The sequence below is a fragment of the Pteronotus mesoamericanus genome, unplaced genomic scaffold, assembly GCF_021234165.1.
Source record: "Pteronotus mesoamericanus isolate MK-2021 breed Mesoamerican mustached bat unplaced genomic scaffold, CSHL_Meso_final contig_173, whole genome shotgun sequence".
Lineage (NCBI taxonomy): Eukaryota > Metazoa > Chordata > Mammalia > Chiroptera > Mormoopidae > Pteronotus > Pteronotus mesoamericanus.
Genome location: NW_026555072.1, coordinates 10213823 through 10232679, shown reverse-complemented (window position 1 = coordinate 10232679; position 18857 = coordinate 10213823). Strand labels below are relative to the sequence as shown.

The 18857-nt window shown below is 55.5% G+C and overlaps 1 protein-coding gene across 6 annotated transcripts in view; it reads right to left on the bottom strand.

The window, feature by feature from the left end:
* Positions 1 to 17933, bottom strand: part of BCOR (BCL6 corepressor) — a 44141-nt gene extending 26208 nt beyond the window's left edge. For 4 of the 6 annotated variants that reach the window (XM_054566550.1, XM_054566554.1, XM_054566553.1 and 1 more), the window contains exon 1: positions 17157 to 17541. The gene's annotated coding sequence lies outside the window, so the exon portion shown is untranslated. Of the gene's footprint in view, positions 1 to 15779; positions 15895 to 17156; positions 17542 to 17872 lie in introns of those variants that run through there. The other 2 variants (XM_054566551.1, XM_054566552.1) reach the window with 2 other exon arrangements.
* Between the last annotated feature and the right edge of the window lie 924 nt (positions 17934 to 18857).

Sequence of the window (18857 nt, the reverse complement as noted above, 5' to 3'; positions counted from 1 at the left end):
ACAATGAGGATAGAGAAGGGAAGAAGAGGTAGACACTTGCAGAGTGCGGCAGGCCTGGTGGGATTCTGAAGGAGCTACTTCTCTAGAAAGCACGTTTCTTCAGACTGGGGTGTTTCCAATGTGCGAGCCACAGTACCCCCTGAAAAAGACAACTCAGATGTTGAGGAAGGTTCTATGGAGGCTTGTGGGCTTTTCGTCCATCTTTCAAATCTACAAATTGGGTTCAGGGGAAGGCCACCACTTTTACTGGAACAACCGCAAGGCACATTCAAGGGAGTGTCCCCTCCCTAACCCCTGCGGCCCCTTCTAACAAAAGGAAGACATTCTGAGTGGCCTAATGTAGAAAGTGCAGCGACATTCCTTGGTTCAAGTGTCCTGGTCATTGGCTGCAGCAGTGGGACTACTATACCATGCCATCCCCTCACTGTGCGCCATAATGAAATGCAGAAACTACTTAAAGAGCAAAAGGTCACTGAATCCAATCCCGAAGAAAAGGATGAGGGAAGGAGAAAGTGTGTGCCTATGAAACCTCAATCTCCCGTCTCCAAAATCAGCCTTCCCCTTAAACAAGCCACTTCCTACACACCTCCTTTAGTAGTCACTTTGTGACAAGGACCTCCCAACACCTGACTGAGGAAAGAGGAAGCAAGAGTGCTGCTTCGATCACCCTACTGAGTTCCTTCCTTTGAAAGGGCTTTCCATTAGAAAGCTCAGCCTGGACTTAGCGTAAAGGTGAATGTAGTTAAGAGACATCTGGAACCACTGGGTGCTTTCAAAGCTTCTCCCCCTTTCCAGGGCTCGTCCTGTGGGGTTTTCAATATTAATGCTGCACAGATAAATGACACCAGGCGTCAGAATGAAGTGTTCTCACATGCACAGGGTCAGATGGTGTGTTGAGGCCCAGAGCACGCAGGATTCAGTGTCATCTGTGTGTGTGTTTGGGGTGCGGGGGAGGGGGATGGGCAGGGCTGAACATGAAGAAGCAAAACGTGGGGAGATACATTTTGGATCCTGTTGACTACGCGCGCGCGCACACGCGCGCACACACACACACACACATACACTTATAATCTTTAGCTGCCCCATGAACTTTTTGTGAACTGTTTAAAACTGGAGGTCTGTTGAACAAACAGCGGCGCCACTGCCAGCCATAATTTCATTGCAACAAGCTAAAGACTTTTAACTCTTCAGGTTCCTGACCAAAGATGGAGCTGAGTGGAAAGGGCCAATGAGCAATGGCACTGCCTGGCATGAGGCCCTTCTCCAGGGTGACAAACAAGAGAAGCCCAACTTCCTGGCAGGAACATCCTTAGCAAAGGCCATACTGTGTACACCCCATCATTACTGAAGAATGGGAACTCCCCTCCCCCAACTCTCTGGGATGCATTACTAAGGGGACATTGGGGCTAAGAAACCAAGAGGCTGAGAAGCTGAGGTCCAGCGACTCACCCACTCCAGTTCGAGAAGTGGCTGTTAAAATAGTTGGGACCTTTTTTTTTTTAACCTCTAAAGGGAAGTGCCTCAAAACTGGCTTCGCTGACCCTTGGCCATGGGACATGGTGGAGAGAGCAACAATGTGATTTGGATGACAAACAGGACAGTCACTTTGCTGCTATATATAAGAGGTTCATTTTCCCTTATTTCTCAACCGCCCCCCCGCTTTCTTCCACAGGCAGGCTATGCTTCTAGAAGTGCCAAGATGTGTGAAGTCACTCATGAAAAGCACTTTACAAGCACCAACCTGTTTGCGGTGTGAGCTGCTAAGCTACACCCAGGCTCTGGGGTTTAACCCTTTTTTCCAGCAGTGGAGAGAAGGGGGCAAAGATGCAGGACAGGGACGAAGAGAGATGGCTGAGAGAAGAGGTCAGCCTGGGAGACAGAGGAGTGTCTGGTTTCTAAAGAACAGACGGGAATTGTAGTGGCTGCCTGATGGAACACCGGTTCCAGGGAGAAACCTGGCCCACAAAATGCAGACACACACTGAGGGGTCTCCAACTCTCAGTACGGTGGTTAACTGAAAGCACAAAATACTTCGGTCCCCCTCAAAAGACCTGAGCAGTCATCTGTTCTGGAAGCTAAGAGCTATGATTAGTATCTGAGCTTGGCCTGGACACTGGGGAGAAGGGCCTGATTGGCAGAAAGAGGTCAAAGGGACCAAGATTAGGAGCTGTCACCCCTGAGAAGGTGTACTCCTGCCCTCTGTGGAAAGATATAAGGGGCACATGAGCCCCAAGCAGCACCCAACACCACCATTTCACTTATTCCTGCCATGAGGACACCATTACGGACTGAGAAAAAGGAGAACATTTTTTTTTGCTTAAGGTGAGTTACCCTAACAGAAAACAAGGAGCAGGTTGAAAAAGAAGGAGCTGAGGCCCTGAGAGGCTGAGATGAGTGAAGGGAGGGGAGACAGCACCAGGCCACTGTTGGCACCTGTCCTTTCTCTCTACCCCAGCTCCTCCTGGCACCAGGCCACTTTCCACTGCCTCTGCCCTTGAGGTGCCGATCAGTTAAAGTCTGCATATCACACTTGTCAAGTAGCATAGACAAAATGGAAAGCATCACCATCCCAACTCCCATGCTCCACACAAGTACTAATGATGCCTCTTTCTAGGGTCTCCCTCACTAGGCACACCTTGCCCCAATCAGGGCAGTTATCTAGTTAGTACCCAAGAAGGCCAGGACAGATTTGCAGGAGCTTCTGGCTCAGAAGGCTGAGCAGGGATCCCAGCTAGTGTGCAGCGGGACCTCTTTGGGGGAAGGGGTCTTCTCCCTCACTGCATGGCTGGTTCTCTGGAGAATGCGAGAACATAGTCACTGCACTCTCCCACCTCTCACCCTCATGCACAGTGTGACTCTGGACAGGTGGCTGAACCCCTTCAACCTTGGTTCCCTCATCTGTAAATATTTGGCACCATGTTTTCCACAGGATTAAACTGCACTATGGACTTCGGGTTTGCCTGGCAATGGCTCGTAGAGGCCACGTTTAACCCCATTAGACAGCATCTGACTCCACTAAGTATACTGTAAAACAAACCCCAGAATCTCCTCAGTTTCTCTACAGCAGTGGGAAAGCTGAGGCAGGGAACACTGAGGGGGCCACGCCACAGAGGGGTGACCTTCAGCAGAGTTGTGAGGATTTCATTGAAGCTAACCACACAGGAGGCCTTCCTGGGGCAGTTCCAAGTGCAGACTAAGTCACACACAACAGCACTTCTCTACTGGTGTCAAAGAAGGTGGGGGAGTTCCTATTTTAGGATGGGGGGCCCTGTGGGGGTGGGAGATGAGAGAGAGAGAGCACTTCCGGATGTGCAGTGTTGGGTGGGCTCCTTTCCTGAGTGTGCATAGCAGCAGGGAGTTGGGAACCCCAAGGCTGCCTGCCCCCCAAGGTCGGGTCTCAGGCTTCCAGGGGTGTGGCTGAGGGAGGTCCGTCCTCCTGCCCTCTATGAGTGTTGGGGTGGGGATAGCGGCAGTGATCCAGCTTGCCCAGGCGCTGACTCCTGGCACACTCCAAGCCATGGCGGATTGCCTGCGGGGGGCTCCCCACCCACGCCACAAGTTTTGCATTAGTAATAGAGTGAGCTGCGAAGCAAGGGGGAGGGGTAGAAGAGAAGGGCCGGGAACTCGCGAAGCCCTGACCTTTCTGAACAACCAGAACCTTCCCTGCCTCCTCCCAGGGCTGGTGGGTCAGAGAAGAGAGCCACTCGGGTCGGTCCGGAGTGAACTTGGCCCTCCGCAGCGGTGAAAGCAGAGGAGGGGCACGCCCTCCCCAGACTCAGCCCGGAGGGCGATAGGGCGGCAACAAAGGGATTTTCTCTCCCACCACACACACCCGGGCGGCTCCGAGCTAGCCCGCCCCTCCTCGCGGCTCCTCAGCCCAGCCGGCTGCCCGCCGAGGTCCCAGGGCAGCCCGCACACCCACTCCGAGACGCGACCCCGCCTGGCCTTCCAGAAACCCCCAATCATCCCCTGACCTGGGTTAACCCCTCCGCCCCCCACCCCGCGCACTCCTCTGCCGTCCTTCTTTCAGAGCCCCCCCCGCCGCACCTTCTTTACCCGCTACCGAATCTGACAAAAAGCAACTTTGGGTGGGCGCACGGGGAAGTCAGGGTGTACTGCCAGCCGAGCCAATGAGGGGAATGGGCACGGCTGACCCCTTTCACCATCATCCTAAGCTCCCTTCTGCCCGGACTGGAGCGTTGCTCTCCGTGGTCCGCGGACGTACCCCACCCCTCGCCCCGCCAAGATGCAAGCCAAATATTGCCAACTATGGAGAGGGAGGGGTGGGTGAGCACCAGCAAGATGACCGGGAGAACTGCTGCCCAACTGGGGCTGCCCATGCACCCCTCCCTACCCTCCAGGCAGGGCCATGGCCCGGGGTCAGCTTAAGGGACCATCGTGGGACATTTCCCTTTCCCCCTTGCTGCCTGTCCAGGCCACTGCGGCAGCTTTTTGTTCCTTTCACTTTCTTTCATGGTTGTGCCACACACAACCACGTGAGTATGCAAGATGGGGGCCCATTTGGAATCTGGTGTCCCTCCCCAACAGGAGGTGGCCCAAGACAGGAAACCTAGGTTGAATGCAATTAATCACCCTTTACTCCCTCTCCCCACTCCCCCAACCCCGCCAAAACAACCCCACACTCCTCTCCAGTCTCTACAGAGCTGGGTTTCCACTCGTAGGTTACACAACCTGGGGGCAAATCCAGAATAAACGATTTGCACAACTCCACTGGGGGTGTCAATGTACTGTAGTCTCCACCAGGGCTTTGCAGAACCCCCCCAATCCCGGAACCAATAAGCCATACCATAAGGCTATTAAGGACAGCTATCCTTAGTACACACAGGAAGCACAAAGGAACTTTTTACGAATAAAAGATGCATAAAACACAGGGTCCTGTGGTCTGCACCACACTACTCCTTGCTGACTGTGTGCTATCAGGGGTCCTGAGAAGGCTGGGGATGACGGTCAGAGGAGGAGAGGGGTGCCCACTTTCTTTACAAGGAACAATGGGAACCCCATGTCTGCTACTCAATCTTGGAACTCAGGAACATCCCAAACAAAGCTGTGGAACAAGTGTGGCATAGATGGGGGCCCGTGAATTTTTTTCGCTGTTCAGAGCTTAATTACTCCTCCTTGATCCGTGGGACTAGACACGACACCACCAAGGTTAAAATGCCCTGAACAGCACCGAGCAGATGTGAGCGAGCTGGCAGACGCGCAAATGAGGCCTGCCTCGGAGCACGATAACAAGTGACTAATACATTGCATATCGTTGAAAGAAAATTATTTTTCTCTAATTTGCATTTGCTTGGGGAAAAAAAAAAGCCAACCAAAGTCCCTCCTCACAAGCACGGAGTCTAATCCTGGAAATACAGCCCGGCTGCTTTAAGAGAGCTGGAAGGAGGGAAAGACTGCCAGTGTTTTGGCGTTGCAAGCTTGTTTATCTTTCCGCCTTTCCTCCAAGGCGAAACTCGTTTTGCAAGCAACATTCCTACAGAAAATGGCACACGTCATAAAAAGAGACCAATTTATAGAACTGGCACCGAAGTTCATGTATCACTCCAGAAGCATCTCCCCACTCTCCACCAGGGAACCCAACTGAATGTAGAAATCCACATTAAAACCCAGAGAGGGGAGACTTGACAGGGTGGGGTGGGTTGGTAAATTCTATTTGTAGACATCCTGTAGGCTGTATACCCAGGGACCAAGCACAGTCACAAAGAAAAGGGACCAACGTAGAGTTAAGTCAGCTCTAAATGATCCTCCTCTAAACCCTAGGGGCCAGGGCTGAGCAGGCTTCAATCTTGCAATGGGGAGGGAGGTGGGGGGTGATTTTTACTCACCTTGCCCCAGGAGAGTCCAGAGGCAGACCCACCAGGCTATCCAAGAATTTCCAGGACTGACCATTGTTGCCATCAACTGCTCTCCCTCCCACCCTGGCGCCTCCCTGCAGTTGTGTGGGACGGGGAGGGCCCCCCCCCCCCGCAACCAGGAACTCAAAAGGCCTGTGGCTGTGGGTCTCTAATTGATTAAGTCAGAGTGGGTGGCTCTGTGGGCAGACCTCAGGACTGCACCTCTTCGTCCTGCAGCTGAAGGCAAACGCGCTCTTGAAAATGGGCAGGCTTGGGAGTCAGAACTCAAGCTGCTCCCCTTTCACACCAATACGCCCCCTCCTCTTTGGGTCCCGAACCTACACACTTGGGTTTCCAATCCAGGACACAATGCAGAGAGCAGAACACACACACAGCACCCACCTGTCTCTCTAACTTGTCTGAATAACGGGGCCATTTCAGAGGGGGAAACAACGGCCTTCAGACCCTTGCAGTTCCCAGAAAGCCTTCAGTTAAGAATGCATCTTTCCAACAAGCTGGCTTAGGGCTGAAAGTTAGTTCCCCAAATCTTAAAAATTCTCTCAAAAGTGTCTGAGGACCCAGGTCCACGGATCCTGGCCAAACCCCTCCAGACAGGGACACTCATGACCCTGTGGACCTTCTCCCACCACCTCTTTCTAACGAGTTTCCTAAACCACAACACACAAACCATTCTGCACCTCCACCCCAATCCTTAGAGTCAGAGAGGTGTATGTGAGGGGAGGGGTTTGCTGCTGAGCTTTCCCTCATCTGAGGACACTCCGGCCAGAAAGTGGCAGCCACCTCTGCAGCTCTGGGCGGGCCTGCATAGTGTGCGCTTTGTGTAAGTGCCGAGGAGGCACAGCGCTGCTCGTGCACCAACAGCTGTCACATTATTTGCACTCGCTGTAAACAGCCTTCACATTCCCCCCTTACCACATAGTTAAAGCCAGACTAACAATCCACAGTTCGAGATCAAACCAACAACAGCAGCATTGTGTCTGCCTCCACGGCCTTCGCACCAAGCCCAGCAGCTGGCAGGTTTCTCCGGAACAAGGGACCCCCCCTTCCCTCACCCCTCCAGGCTCCAGCCAAGGCTAGCCAAGGCAGCATGCGTTCGTTGCGGCCGACAGTCAATGCAAAAGAGCACAGCCATTTCGCAAAGGTTTTACTGTGGTTTATCAGCCTGCTCCCGGAGTTTTCTCCTTCTAGTGGCTTGGGGAACCACCCCTCTCCCCCCCCCCCAGTTTCTCAGCTGGGAATAAAGGTTGTTCAGGCTCCCAGGGTCGGTTTCTATGCTTGGCAAAGTGTGGGCTAGCCTGCCTGAGCCATGCTTGGGGTCTGGGAAGGGAGGCCTACAGCTCTCCTGCCTGTCACAGGGGCCAGGCAGCTCTGCGCTTTCGGCAGCCCCTTGTGTTTCAGAAATTGTCCAACTCCCTGAATAGTTACTGGCCGCCCCACTGATCAAAATGTCTCCTTTATGATTTTTGGTTAAGTCGAACATTTCCATAATCGTCATTATTAGCGCAAATTACACGCCTAATCGGTCCTTAAATAGATTTTAATTAAATAATCATACAAGGCTCATTTTATGACTTAAGAAAGGCATTACTTTTCGTTATAAACTTTCCACCAGGATGTAAAATAACGACAGCAGACAAATACTTATTCTTTGAAAATCACCGATGGGCAGAGTATGATGAACCAAGACTCGGTTTCACCTTCTGGAATTGAAGCCAACAGCAGACACACCACATCTGTACAACTTTCCTCTTGAGAGGAAAGAGGGGATATCTTCCTCCAAAGCATTACTTTTGTCTCTTTGGAGCAAGCAGAAACTAACCCTAAATGCTACTTTTCCTTCCCCATCTGAAGAGCTGTCTCCAGCTAGAATTCTCTCCTAGAGACCATTCCTCCCCACCCCCAGCCGTTTTCCACCCCTTCAGTCTGGTGAGAGTGCAGAGCAGGCAGGCTGTGCTTGTTAAATGCTGTGTAAAATGCTGTTAATAAAATAATAAATACAAAGGGTGGAGGCTGCTTGTTCCACGGGTGTTTTGACTGGCAATGCCTTGGCACTTGTCATGTGTTTATGGCAGGGCAGACAACTGGAGGATTTACATAGTTTGGACATTTCTGTACTTCATTTATTCTTTCCTAAATGACCTAGGCCTAGAGCTATTTCAAATTTGCATTTGTACAGAACTGGTAAATACCTAAGAGTTTCTCCAATTAAACCAACTTTTACACCTAAAGCTGGAACATGCTTAGTCTCCGACTCTCCCCACTCTCTACCCTCAGCCTCTTTTGCTCAAGAAAACAAACAGACCTTCAACAACAACCCCCTGCCCTGCTCTCTCCACCTTCACCCCACTCTGGGGATACCTAGGGCAAAGGTTAAGGTGTCTTCACAGGAGAGGCAAGGCGCCGGCTACCCACTGTGGAAATCATCGCAGTTAGGTGCATCCTAGCCATACTCTACCTCTAAAATAGTGAGCTAGGATGGGGGCAAAACTGCTGGTCTGGTAAAACCCACTGTTCACGAAACAATGTCAGCAAAGGCTGGAAGGCATTCTTTAGAGAGGGACCAGGGATTCGTGCCTACTGAAGCTCTTTCAGCACAAAGGCTTTTAGGGGAAGAAGGGAAAAAGAGGGAGGAGGAGGGGGAGAGGAGGAGAGAAAGGGAGGGCTCCTGTTTCAGAGCAGGCATCCCCTGAGAGTCAAGAACCAAGTGTAGCTTCAATCAAATGCTGACTTCCCCTCTGGGAGTCGAGTAGGAAACCTGATCACAGTAGCTTACTACCGGCCTGGATCCATACAGGTCTGGTTTTCTTCTCATGCTAGTAATTTTTTTAAATACATATCGATATAAAAGAAGCAATCCCTGGCAGACTTTATTGAAAACCACACTGAGCCCTCATAACATCCGGACTTAATCCCTATCAAACAAACCACAGCACCTCTGGCTTCTGCAGCAGGCCACCCCCTCTCACCTCTTCCAACCAGGTCTCTCCCCTCCAGCCACTGCAGTTCCCTCCCCCAAAAGAATGAAGGGAAGACTCGCCAAAGAGCACCCAAATACCGGTTCTGGAATCAATTCCTAACCATATAATGATCCCATTTAGGGGGGAAAAATCCAAGTCTTTTCATATGGAACCCTTTAAAATGCTGAATGCAAAGAGCTGTAACAAAGGAAGAGGGGAACCCATGGAGGTGGGCCGGGGGTGGGGGAGGTGGGCCGGGGGTGGGGGAGGTGGGGAGGGAAATATCCTTGGGGATACCCTGGGAGGGGAACTTGAACTACAGTCCTCAGACTGGACTCAGCAGGTCTCAGAGGGAGCGGGGACTAGAGGACAACCTATAGGAACATGACCAGTCATTCAAAGAAGTCACTAATCCTTGGGGCCTACTATGTGCCAAGTATTCTTTGATCCTAAGGTGGATAATTATTCCCAGTCTTACAAATGAAGAAACTTACCGAGACTCAGAGGCCATAAATAACTTGCCCCCAAGGTCACACAGCTAGTAAAAATGGGCCACGGTCAAACTCAGTCCTGGAGTTGCGGAGAGGAGCCAATTATTAGTCTAATTGTGCCATTTGAAATCCCCAATAAGCTCAGAAGGCTTCCTCAGGTCTTGTTACTCAAGTCCAGGATAAAAAGATAGCCTTTAACACCAAGGTAACAGTCCACACGGAGCCTGGAACCCAGCTGCTCCTACACCCAGTAATTTCTTGGTCCATTTGAGGTCGTTCCCAATTTCCCCCACATCTTCTGCATCTTCCTACACTGAAATACCCTGGTGTGAGGTCAGGGCTCCGAAAGGCTCCACCTTCTCCTCCATCCAAGACCCCAGAATTGGCAGGGATAGTTGGTGGGTTGCTATTCTCAGGTCTCTGCAGAAAGTGCAGACTTCTGGCACTGGAACAAGGCTCACCACCCTAGTTTTACTACATAAGGCAATAAATCGGATTATCTAGATAGAGCAAAAGCCCTTTGGAAAGAGTGTCTACACCTACCACTCCTAGGGTTTCAAGGAAAAACTCCAGGTGTGGTGGGCAAGGAAATAAAGATGTAAGTGGCTTGCAAGATGTTAGGCCGCGTTAGGCCTCGTTAGGCCCCTGGAGGTTCCCAACACAAAAAGCCTTTCCTACCCCCAACTTCTTCTCTCAGAAACGCAGGGTCAGCACCCAACAATCCCTCCTACCTCATGCCCAATTTCCAGGTCTGCTCCAGGCTTTCAGGTGCGACTGGATGGGGGCAGGGACCAGTTGCTCCTCCAGGAGCCGAGCAGGCTCCGAATGTGCAAAAATGGCTCCAGGAGCCACTGAGTGGGAAAGGGCCTGGGCTGCAGAAGGGATCGAGGTGACGGCCGGCCGGGTCCTCACCCTGCTGGCCAGCCGAACAGGCCTCCGCCCGGCCTCTCCCGACTCCCGATCAGTGGCTTGCTCTCATTTTTAAACTTTCCGGCCTCCACGATAAGACCATCGGGGCAGGGTTTCCAGCCGCTACCACCGCCCTCCCCGCCCCCCAGCTTGGTGCAGGCCCGTCCAACCTCAGGGGAGGCGACTCCCGCCCCCGGCACCGCGTGACGGGGTACCCGGCAGACGCTCCTCCTCCCCCACTTGGGCCACCTGGAGCGAGCAGCTTCTACAAGCGATCGGCGTCCGGATGAGACAGGGACGTAGTCCGGGGAGGAACTCCGCAGCCTCCAACGGTCCGAGCCTGCCCTCGGCGCCCGTGCAGTGCACCCCACACTCGCGCGATCCCACGCTCAGAGAGGGCGGGGAGGAGGGAGAAAGGGAGGTAAAAGGGTTACGAATGGCTTTTTTTTTAATTTTTAAAAAACTCTTCAGATGGAGAGTTCTGGGTGTCCCTGACACGATTGCGAGCGCTCGCTCGGATAGAACAATAGAAATGGGGGGAGTGCCGGAAATGGTGCTGGAAGACCCCAATAACGCTATAAACCTCTCCTCTCCCTCGCAGTTACTATTAGCATTAAAAGACTCCAGTGCCTTAAATGCAATAGTACATGTTTATAACTTTTTTCCCGCTGGGCCTCCACACCCTAAACCGATCCCCCCCTCACATTATGAAACCACAAAGGCAAACATCGCTCCCAAATTTGTGACCTGAAACTCTGGGGCCTCTCACCTGCTTTGCCCCTGCCACCCTGCTCTCACTCACCCCCCTTCCCGAGTAGTTCCTCTGGTTTGCACCTAGACAATAAATTTAGTTTAATTTAGCTTCCGGTCTTTAATTTTAGCAGGTCTCCTTTTTGCATGCAAATCAATATGGCAATTACCATCTAAAAGCTCGCCCAGCCCCGGGTCAATGTAAATTGATCATTGTCCGCCTTCCACAAAATAACACCGGGAGTCTGTGGTGCATAATGAGATTATACTGGAAACTGTCTTTTAGATCACAAATTATATTTTATGCTGTCAGGATCTTCTCCTAGCGGACTTCCCCGCTAGACTAATCACCGGGAGCCAAGCCATGGGTGCTGAGGGGTGCTGTCTGCTGGGGAGACATGGCTCTAAAAAGTAACCAAGTGGGGGCCCACATTTCTGAGACCCTCCTTTGGGGGCCGGCGGAGATGAGCTTGCACTGGGAAAGGGGGGCTTCCACAGAATGTCAAGGAAAAGCATCGTTCACTAATTTTCACCTACCACCAAGTCAGATCTGCCTTCCAAAGGAACACACTGGGGGCAACCACAGAAAAGCCGACCAGCAGGTCTGGAGGTTGGTGGATGTCCCAGGCCAAGTGCTGGCAACAAGGCAGCTTGCCCACCCCCTGTAGGGAGGTCGTTCTGAGGAGTCCAACCACTCCTGCTCCGGCTGCTTCTCAACCTGGCCGCTGCCACCCAGGACTAAGCAGCGGAACCGGCTTTGCACATAGAATCTTGCCGGCCATGCACATTGGCAAAGCTGCCAGGGCGGGGGCCTAGTCCTCCCCTTCCAAGGCTGAGCGAGGCCCCTCCAGGCTCGAACCTTGTGATCCGGCAAGAAACCTCCTAGCAAGAAGGTCTCTTCTCGCCCAGAGCACCACTTTCTCGCCCCTCTGCGGCCCCCAGGGGACGGGTGTGACCCTGGGGCCTAACAAAGGGCCATCTGAGTACCTTTCAGCCTGGGGCTGGTGCGGGAGTGGGTGGGGGAAGGGGGTGGGAAGCGAGGGCCGAAGTGGACTCGCGCGGCCCCCTACTAGGCAGGCCGGCGCCCTGGAGGAAGCCACCAAGATGGCATTGTCAGAGCTGCCGGGCACTGCTGAGTACCGTCCTAGGTGTTTTGGGGTTCGGGTGGCACTGTAGCCTTCGAGCCGCCCGCCCAGCCCGCTGCCCACCCCTGCCCCGCCCGACCCGGCGCGGGCTCCACCCGAGAGTGCGGTCTTCCCAATAAAGGCTGAATTCCCGGCTGGGCTCAGACAAAGAGGGACCGCGGCAAATCGACGCCGCCGGCGAACCAAACCCTAGCCTAGTTTACGTGCGCGTCTGGGGTCACAGAGACGCCTGCTAATCCATCCTACGCAGGCAGTTCCCACATGGTCTTCTCCAGAACATGAGAGAGAGAGAGAGAGAGAGAGAGAGACAGAGAGAGAGACAGACACAGAGACACAGAGAGAGACAGAGGAGACACACACACACATACACAGCAAAATGAAAGCATATCTCCTTTTTATTCCTCCCAGAGGCCAAACTTCGCACTTTTCAGTTCTGTCTTTATCAGTCCACTGGGCCCTGTGCCACCTTAACATGAGCAGTGCAACATCCATTCTTCCCTCCTGACCCAAAATGTAAAGCTACTCCTCTTCTTCCTCCACCCTGCATCCACTCAAGGTCAAAAACTCTATATCTCTTAAAAATCCTCCTACCTGCTTAACAAACACACACCCTCTCTTCCACTCTAGATGAGAACTATAACCAGAGGTAATCTTGGTAACTGAGGGCCATCCACCTTTACCCAGGCCACTTTGCCTTCAGTTCCCATCTAGCCAAAGACATTATTTCCCTGTGAACCAGGGTGCAAAAGTGGCGGTTGTGGCCCACACTTCCGTCCACCACAGTCTCACTCCTCAGGAAAGTCTACATCAGACATGGAGTTTTTGTCATTCAGCCTGTGTACTTAAGCATAGGCGTATGCATATGAATGCTTTCTGTGTTTCCAAGTGACCCTCTTCACACCTTTAAATGGGCTTTTGTCTATGGACCAAAGTTACAGAAATTCTGTCCCAGTTTCCAGCTCAAGAAAGTCTGGGATTTTCTTAGAATATCACTATAGGTCACTGTATTTGTAAATCCATGTTTACATTCCTCTTGGCCAGTTGTTTATCTCTTGTGTATCTCTTGTTCCTTGTGGGCATCAGAGCTGAAGTATCTTGATTTGTCTCAGCACATGTCATCCAGGCACACATCTTAATCTGGGCACTCCTGTCGAACATGTACACTTCCTTACTACTAACTTTTTTGCCTTGCCTATGATGTGTGGCTCATTTTCAGGCCAGGCCAATATGGCTTTGCAGTTTAAACGTAACTAGAAGATCACCTAGACAACAATTCTAAAAAGGAGAGGAGGGAGAAGGAGACAAGAGTGCTAATAATGACTTATTTATATAACCCACCTGCCAATTTCAACCTCTGGAAAGAACTAGACCAAATGCCTGCTGAGTTGTATGAAATTTTTAGACCAATTCAGCACCGACCCCATGTATGTGTATACAAATTATCAATCTTGTACACATCACTGTCCAATTCCTGTTTCGAGGCGGTCTCCCTGCACATATGTGATACTAACTCCACACAAGTTCACGGTTAAAAGTGTGTCTATTTATACAGACAACTCGGGGACCTCTTTGCTCTCTCCAAACACCTGTACACAGTGGCCTGGCATTTTAAGCTCAGGTCTCCCATTTGCAGCAGTCTTCGGTCAGACCCTCAAACAGACTACAACTCTGAGTAGACCTTCCCATGCTGGATCGCCGCAAGAGTTCTCTTCTGGAACACTGAGGTCTACATCTGCATCTCCCAAACTCAGTTCCTTAAGTAAGGGTGTTCGTTGTGTTCAGATCTTCCCCATTTAGAAGTACCGGGTCAAACTAGATCATCTAGCAGCTGCGTTTGGCTTGTGGAAGTATCGAGCCCAATGCACCAGGATGTGCGCGTGCAAACAGGGAAAACCCTAGGCCCAGACACCTGCCCCTCCCCCCGGGGCTACTCTGCCTCCAGGAATTTCTGCTAGGCTTCTTGCCCCCCCCCCATCGCCTTTAAAGGGTTAAGAGAAACCCTCGCAGCCCTCCCTCCACCCAGCTCGCGGGAGTCTGCCGCCGCCTCCGCGGCCCGCCCCCCCTTCCCGTCCTTCAGCCGGGAGGGAGCCTGCATGCCTGTCTAGACCGATCTATCACAGGCACACCAACAACACCCGCGAGAGCGCGGAGACCCTGCCCAGGTCCCCCTGCCCGCACGGTTCCCGGAGGACAGACCCGGGGAGCGTGACCGAGCCTGCGGGGTGGAGAGGGAAGCTTATCCGCGCGGGCCGCCCAAGGCGCACCGCGGGTCCTACCCGGCCCCAGCCCCACGAGCTCCCGTCAGCCCGGCTGCCGGGGCACAGTCACAGCTCTGCGCACTGGGCAGTCCTATTTTTATCTTGTCTAATCCCAAACTGGGCGGGGAGCACAGGCGTCGTGCTTAGAGAACAAGAGATAGGCGAGGGAGGCGGGGAGGAGCAGCCAGGCAGCGACGCGAGCGGGAGCGAGTTAAAGACACAGTCGAGGCGACTGAGGGCAGGAAGAAAGAGCGGGCTGCGCGGGCCTTGGGGCGCCGCACGCAACGCGCAGCCCGGCGAAGTTACACTCGCCTCCCCACCGCCCCCCGCTGCCCGGCCCTCCCACCTCCCAGCAGCGCTCTCCTCAGCCCGAGCCGCCGGGCCTCGGCCTGTGTGGGAGGCAGAGGCCGGGCCGGCCCTGCGAAGGGCTGGAGAGAATCACTAATGAGCTGTGCGGCCCATTGATCCGGAGAACACTTCCTAATTAACTCTCAGTCGCCTACTGGTGACAGGGCCTCAAAGGACAGCGCTGGGGCCGTCCAAGCCCCAGCCCCAATCTGCCCGCCTAGCGCCAAGCGCCCGAACCCCGCGCACTCCTAAGTACCCCAGGCGATCCAGGTGAGCGGCGGCGTATACTCGCACTCCGAAGGCCAGTCTTTCGTTAAACCTGGACGGCATATTAATCAACATTTCCCCTACTTCCTCCACGCGGTGAAATCATGCCCAAAATAAACACGAGAACCAATATTGCAAAGCCCAGACCAGATAACAGGTCGGGGGTGGAGTGGGAAGTGTCAAGAACCAAACGTATTCTCTCCAAGTGTCCACGTACAGGAGTCTCCGAGGCCGACAATTAAAACGCCTTCCACATAAGCAATTCTGTTGGCAAAACCGAATCCAACACCTCGTAAGGATTGATTTCGACCCGCGGTGTCCTTTTCCAGTGCCACAGGAAGTGTCAGATGGCTAGAAATACCCAAGTCTGTCTGGGTTCACCACCCACCACCTTCTGGGGTGAGCCATTTCCTCCCCATTTTTTACTCCCAGGCCATTTTAAGGATCCTTCTCCAAGAGGCTAGCCCTAGAACGTAACACCACTATTTCTCCCCCTAGCCTAGCCCTCTCTCAAAAAAAGAAAGAAAAGCTAAAACCCTGATCTGTCTAGTCTAGACACAGCGAGGCGGTGCGAATACCTATTTGAAGCGCGCTGGTTTCTTTTTAAGGTTTGTTTTTAAATACACATATCCCTCCCCTCCCCTTCGCTCTTCCATTCCCCCAACCCCCACCCTTCAGATACCGGCGGCGCGCGCCCTCGCGCGCGGGCACTCACAGCCTCTAGCTGGAGATCTTGGACTTTCTGGAAAAGATTCATTAACAGCAAATTAAGCCTCACCCGGCTTCGGCCTATACGCGGCCAGACTCCGCCGTCTCGGGGACCCGAAGACGTGCCCACTCGAGCGGGCGAGCAGCGGGAAGCCTGCGGGGACCACGCATGGCTCGAGACGCCCCGCTCCGAATACGGCACTTCAGTGCTTGATTCGTAAACAGCAAGCGCACGTCGCCGCCGTCCGGAGCCCCCGAGTTGGCTGAGGCTCTGCAGCGCAGCCGCCCGCCTGCTCCGAGCACGGGCCCCGCGGCGTCTTGTCCTCCCCGCCGCGGCCGAGGATCCCGCCCGGGTGCGCAAGTTCCTCTTCACCCTCCACCTCAACACCGCACACCCTCGGAGTGAGACCAACTTCCTCCGGCCGCAGACTCGCACACGCCCAACAGGGCTTCCCACCAGACTCCCCGCTGCCCAGCGGAGGGCCCAGGTCTTGCCACCCCGCCCTCCCTTCCCGCCGCCGCCCCCGCACACATTCTACCCCCACCCCTGGGGGTTCAGAACTTAAAACCTACCCCGCGTGTCGGGAACAGGGTAGGGATGGGAGAGAGTGGCGGATTGCAATTTTACAAGAACATTTACAAAACAAAGCGTCTGACCTGGCGGGCGGGAGGACAGGCCGAGTCGGAACCCCTCACTCCGGTAGATTTCCTAGTTGTTTTTTTTTTTTTTTAATCCACGTGATTCTTGGTTCGGGGCAAGCCAAGAAAAAACCCGGGACTCCCTTCCCGAGTTGCGCGGAGGCGGCAGCAGGTCGAGCTCGGCTCGGCCGGGGCGCCTGCCACACACCCTAGCGCACGCACACGCCGAGTTCCACTAGGAGGAACGAGCAGCCCCCGGAGAGTCGAGACCAAGCGGCGGCGGCGGCGGCTGGGGGTTTTTACAGTTCTTTCCCGAGTCGAAAAAGAAAGCAGACGGGAACCCGCCGCCCTCCCCTTCCTGCTCGCGAGCTAACGCCGAGCCGAGCTTCCCAGCTTCCAGCCCAGCTCCCCCCCCCCCCCCCGCTCTCCTGCGCACGACTCGCTGCACTCAGCCGCGACCGCACTCCCGCGCACGCAGACACACAGGCTGCAAACTTCCACTCGACGAACTCCCGATCTCCTCCCGGCCCCCCGGGAGGCGGCATGCCCCCCGCCTCGCCCCTCCCCAGTGCCCACGCGGGGCCGCTTAGGTTGGCTGCATTTTTAATAACTTAGAGCTAAGAAATAAAAACGAAAGCGAGCACAGCAGCCAAAGGGAAGCGCGAGACGAAAGCTTTGCGGGGTACACGAGTCGGAGGAGCAGCCCGCAGCGGGTGGGGGCCCCAGGGAGGGGGACGACTGCAGCCCGCGGCGCACCCGCCTGCCCGCCGGTGCGGTCTCCCCGGGGAAAGGTGTTTCGGGCACTGACCTGAAATCCCCAGCCGGGGAGTAAGCAGGGAGCCTGCGATCCGGAGCTTTGAGGTGCCCCCCCCCAGCAGAGTCGAGGCGACGAGGAGCCAGGGGCGGCTGGGTGGGTGGGGAAGGTGTGCGGGGTGGGAGGAAAGTGGGGTGGCAATGGGTAGCGATCGGAGATGGAGCCGGGCCGGGGAAGCGCGGCGGACAGCAAAGTTTGCCGTCCCCGGCTGCCCGCAACCCGCTCGCGGCGCCGCGCTCGCTCGCCTCCCTCGCCGTCTGCTGCCAGCCGGTTGCCCTCGGGGTCGGCCCTGCTGTGGGGTGGGCTCTGGACTGGGTGGGGGCGGGGCGGGCTCAAAGCCTCCAGGCAGGTGGCGACAGCCCCGAGCGATCCTCCGGACTCCCGCTGCTGGACCGGGCTCGACCGGGCTCAGCAGCTCCCGCGCCGCCGCTGCTGCCGCCCGCGCTCGGGCAGGAGCCCCAGCGCCATGTTGACGGATCGCCGCGAGCGCCCGCTCGGGCTGGGTGTGTGTGTGTGTGCCTGTGTGTGTGTTGGCCAAGTCGTCCCTGCGCGGCGACAGCGCGGCTTGGGCTCCCCGCCTGGCGGCTCGCGGGCTCCCCCTCCGCCGCCCGCTTCGCTCCCGCTCTCGACCGCGGTCTGGGCTCCGGCGCGTCTCCCCCGCAGCCGCCGAGCTCCGCCAGCGTTCAGTGAGGAGCGTAGCTCAGCCTCACCTTGCCGCTGGGAGCCCGAGCTCCGTCTGCCGCCGCACGCCGCGATCCCCACGCGTCCCCCCTCCCGGGTTCCCTCCTCTTCCTCCTCCCCCCTCCCTCCACCCGCCCTTTCTCCCTCCCTCCCTCCCTCCCAGCAGCCGCCTCCCCTCCCCCCCGCAGGCCCAGCGTTCGGGCGACAGCCGCCTGCCCGCCCGCTGCCGCCTCCAGCTCTCGCAAGTTTGAGCTCCCCTAGCCTCCGCTCACCCTCCGCTGCGGCGCCTCGGCGTTGGGCTTTCGGAGGGGTGATTCCCCAGGAAAGGTTTGCCCGAGTTGCCCCAGCCGTCATCGATTCCCCGCTGGGCGCGTTTCGCCTCTCGGGGTCCGAGCCCCAGACCACTTGGGTGGCGCCCCTCTCGCCCCTGGCCCTCCCCTCCCCCTCTCGGACCGAGTTGGCTGCGCACACCCGTCTGAGCGCGCGTCCTGGGCGAGCCCCAGACCGACTAAGGCGGCGGCGGCGGCGAGGGCAGCCCACAGAACCGGAGCCCAGGGGATGGGGGGCGGCGGGGGCGGCTCTCCCAGCCGCGCGCCGAGACTCCCCTCGCTACCCAGAAGGCCAGTGGAGGACCGCAATTACCATAAAGCGCCTCGCACTCCGCTCAGCCAAAGCTGTCAAACCCCAGCGGCAGCCGCTGCTGCCTCCTCTCACCACCAGCGCTGCGCTCTCCCTGTCGCCCGTCCCCTACTAGACCAAGCAGAGGTTGGCGAATGCCCGTTGGCACCCACCCCCTGCCTGGGGCGCCCCTTACTCCCGGAGGAGCCCTTTCCCATTTCGCTGTCAACAGCTACCTGAAAACACGGCCCGGGGCACCGGTGGCCGTTCCGCCCGAACTCCCCGCCCGAGTTCCCCGGACGTTTCAATTGTATGGGAATTGTTGGGAGAGGAGGGGGGTGGAAGAGGCAGCCCTTGGGGCACAAGGAGGCGGGGATGGGGGGTTTGGGGACTCTA